The sequence below is a fragment of the Entelurus aequoreus genome, linkage group LG14 (assembly GCF_033978785.1).
Source record: "Entelurus aequoreus isolate RoL-2023_Sb linkage group LG14, RoL_Eaeq_v1.1, whole genome shotgun sequence".
Lineage (NCBI taxonomy): Eukaryota > Metazoa > Chordata > Actinopteri > Syngnathiformes > Syngnathidae > Entelurus > Entelurus aequoreus.
The window spans coordinates 48,430,997-48,435,952 of record NC_084744.1 but is presented as its reverse complement, the minus strand read 5'-3'; positions in this window follow the sequence as shown (position 1 = coordinate 48,435,952).

Here is a 4,956-nt window from a genome sequence, read left to right as displayed (position 1 = left end):
GCTCTCCACCACGACAAGGTGGCGACCCGTGGAGAACAATATATATATATATATACACACATACACACATACATACACACACACATATATACATATATATACACACACACACATATATATATATATATATACACACACACACATACTGTATGTATATACATATACATATATGTGTATATATACATACATACAGTATATATATTATATATATATGTATGTATGTATGTGTATAAATGTGTATATATATGTGTATACATGTATATATATATATGTGTGTATATATGTATATACATATGTGTGTATATATATGTATATGTGTGTATATATATATGTGTGTATACATATGTGTGTATATATATGTATATGTGTGTATATATATATGTGTGTATATATGTGTATACATATATTTGTGTATATATATATGTATATATATATATATATATATATATATATATATATATATATATATCACACACACACATATATATACACACAGATATGTGTATATATATATGTGTATATATATGCATATATACACACACACATATATATGTATATATGCACACACATATGTGTATATATGTATACGTGTGTATTTATGTATATATATGTATATATATATATACGTGCATATATATGTATATATATATATGTGTGTGTGTATATATATAATATGTATATAGATATATACATATACACACAAACACACACTTACATATGTATATATATATGAATGTGTGTGTGTGTTTGTGTGTTTGTGTGTATGTGTATATTTCTATATACATATTATATATTTACATATATATACATGTATATATACATATATACACGTATATACATACACGTATATATACATATACACACGTATATATATATATATATATACACATATATATATATTTATACATACACACACACACACAAATGTATACATACACGAATACACATATATACACACATATATATGTATACACATATATATACTTATATACACATATATATATATATGTATACACATATACATATATATACATATCTATATACATACAGTATATATGTATCACGTATACATATATATACATATAAACATATATACATACATATATATACATATACATGTATATATATGCATATATATACACACACATCTATACACACATCTATACACACATACATATATATATACATACATATATACACCATCCACCCATCCATCTTCTTCCGCTTATCCGAGGTTGGGTCGCGGGGGCAGCAGCCTAAGCAGGGAAGCCCAGACTTCCCTCTCCCCAGCCACTTCGTCCAGCTCCTCCCGGGGGATCCCGAGGCGTTCCCAGGCCAGCCGGGACACATAGTCTTCCCAACGTGTCCTGGGTCTTCCCCGTGGCCTCCTACCTGTCGGACGTGCCCTAAACACCTCCCTAGGGAGGCGTTCAGGTGGCATCCTGACCAGATGCCCGAACCACCTCATCTGACTCCTCTCGATGTGGAGGAGCAGCGGCTTTACTTTGAGCCCCCCCGGATGGCAGAGCTTCTCACCCTATCTCTAAGGGAGAGCCCCGCCACCCGGCGGAGGAAACTCATTTCGGCCGCTTGTACCCGTTATCTTGTCCTTTCGGTCATAACCCAAAGCTCATGACCATAGGTGAAGATGGGAACTTAGATCGACCGGTAAATTGAGAGCTTTGCCTTCCGGCTCAGCTCCTTCTTCACCACAACGGATCGATACAGCGTCTGCATTACTGAAGACGCCGCACCGATCCGCCTGTCGATCTCACGATCCACTCTTCCCTCACTCGTGAACAAGACTCCGAGGTACTTGAACTCCTCCACTTGGGGAAGGGTCTCCTCCGCAACCCGAAGATGGCACTCCACCCTTTTCCGGGCGAGAACCATGGACTCGGACTTGGAGGTGCTGATTCTCATCCCAGTCGCTTCACACTCAGCTGCAAACCGATCCAGCGAGAGCTGAAGATCCTGGCCAGATGAAGCCATCAGGACCACATCATCTGCAAAAAGCAGAGACCCAATCCTGCAGCCACCAAAACATATCCCCTCAACGCCCTGACTGCGCCTAGAAATTCTGTCCATAAAAGTTATGAACAGAATCGGTGACAAAGGGCAGCCTTGGCGGAGTCCAACTCTCACTGGAAACGTGTCCGACTTACTGCCGGCAATGCGGACCAAGCTCTGACACTGATCATACAGGGAGCGGACCGCCACAATCATACAGTCCGATACCCCATACTCTCGAGCACTCCCCACAGGACTTCCTGAGGGACACGGTCGAATGCCTTCTCCAAGTCCACAAAGCACATGTAGACTGGTTGGGCAAACTCCCATGCACCCTCAAGGACACTGCCGAGAGTATAGAGCTGGTCCACAGTTCTATGACCAGGACGAAAACCACACTGTTCCTCCTGAATCCGAGGTTTGACTATCCGGCGTAGCCTCCTCTCCAGTACACCTGAATAGACCTTACCGGGAAGGCTGAGGGTTACAGCCTTATTATACACATAAATATATATGTATATATATATACACACACTTTCGCTGATGTGTTGGATCTACTGTGGACTGGACTTTCACAATATTATGTCAGACCCACTCGACATCCATTGCTTTCGGTCTCCCCTAGAGGGGGGGGGGGGGGGGGGGGGGTTACCCACATATGCGGTCCTCTCCAAGGTTTCTCATAGTCATTCACATTGACGTCCCACTGGGGTGAGTTTTTTTTACTTGAGTCCCTGTACTGAACCACTTCTCTGGCTCTAGTTACCTTAAAGGCCTACTGAAACCCACTACTACCGACCACGCAGTCGGATAGTTTATATATCAATGATGAAATCTTAACATTGCAACACATGCCAATACGGCCGGGTTAGATTAGTAAAGTGCAATTTTAAATTTCCCGCAAAATATTCTGCTGAAAATGTCTCGGTATGATGACGTTTGCGCGTGACGTCACGGATTGTGCGGACATATTGGGACACCATTGTGGCCAGCTATTAAGTCGTCTGTTTTCATCGCAAAAATCCACAGTATTCTGGACATCTGTGTTGGTGAATCTTTTGCAATTTGTTTAATGAACAATGAAGACAGCAAAGAAGAAAGCTGTAGGTGGGATCGGTGTATTAGCAGCTGGCTACAGCAACACAACCAGGAGGACTTTGAGTTGGATAGCAGACGCGCTACCGTGAGTACAGCTTTGGCTTCCAAACATTTGATCGCTTGCCCGTACGTACGTGACGCTATGTGCATGTCACGTACGTAACTTTGGGGAAATATATGTGCTGTATGAACTTTACGGAGGTGAACGGTACTTTGGGCTGTGGGATTGAGTGTGTTGTGCGGGTATTTTATTTGTATTGGTGTGTTATATGAACGGGAGGGGGGAGGTGTTTGTTATGCGGATTAATTTGTGGCATATTAAATACAAGCCTGGTTGTGTTGTGGCTAATAGAGTATATATATGTCTTGTGTTTATTTACTGTTTTAGTCATTCCCAGCTGAATATCAGGTCCTACCCGCCTCTCACAGCATCTTCCCTATCTGAATCGCTTCCACTGCCCTCTATTCCTTCACGCTCACTTTCCTCATCCACAAATCTTTCATCCTCGCTCAAATTAATGGGGTAGTCGTCGCTTTCTCGGTCCGAATCGCTCTCGCTGCTGCTGGCCATGATTGTAAACAATGTGCAGATGTGAGGCGCTCCACAACCTGTGACGTCACGCTACTTCCGGTACAGGCAAGGCTTTTTTATCAGCGACCAAAAGTTGCGAACTTTATCGTCAATGTTCTCTACTAAATCCTTTCAGCAAAAATATGGCAATATCGCGAAATGATCAAGTATGACACATAGAATGGACCTGCTATCCCCGTTTAAATAAGAACATTTCATTTCAGTAGGCCTTTAAATTCCTCCTCCAAGGATTTGAAGGGCAACTGCAGTTTGTTACTGTTCCTGTAGAGCGCAATGCTACTCAGGCTCTTAGGTAGTCCCAGCCATCTTCGGAGGTGGTTGCTGACCCTCTGCTCTAGGATCTCAACTGTCGAGATGGGGAACGAGTAGACGAGGAGGGGCCACAGGATCCTGGGAAGAATGTCATGCTGGTAAATCCAGGCTTCAAACTTCCCAGGTAGGCCTGACTTGTCCACGGATTTCAGCCAGCCATCAATTCAGTGCATGTCGACTGGATGGATGTTGTGTCTCTCAAAGAGCAGTCGAAAACCTTGCCCAAACTCTTGACTGGCTTCTCTGAGATAGCTGGGATGGCTGTGCCTGTGATGTTAAACCGGAGCTTGTCCTCCACCTTCCCCTTCTTCACACCATTGATCTGGATTTGACGGGTTTGAAACACACTCCACCAACTTTTCAAGTCCCTTCAGAATCCAACGGCAGCCTGGGACTGATTCTGTCGTGACTGTAAGGTCATCCATGAATGCCCAGATGGGTGGTTGCCTTTGTCCGGAATTTGTGCGGGGCCCTCTGCACTCTGGCTCAGCAGACTTGGTGAGCATGTTCATGGCTAGTGAGAACAGTGTCACAGAGATAGCACACCCTGCGATGATACCAATCTCCACCTTGTGTCAACTGGATGTTGTTGTTCCTGGGATCCGTTATCGTGTCATTCCCGGGTCGGATTTGGCCCCCCGGCCTGCTAGTTCAACAGCCCTGCCCTACCCTTTTTGTGATTAGAAGCAGGAAGTGACAATAAAAAATAAAATTACAAGTTTGGAACCCAGTGTTCTGTTTGCTAGCAAGGTTAAAATGTCAATGCAAGGATCTGCCAATGTGTTTCCTCTATACAACAGGAGCACTCTAGTTTTTTTATGAATTTGCTGCAAACGTGTTCGTTTCTCTAGATTGGAACTAAACTCGGGGGCCATATATTAGTAATAAAACGCAACTAATCCAAAGTTGCTTTGTTTGATGGACATCAAAGAAACATGACAGTG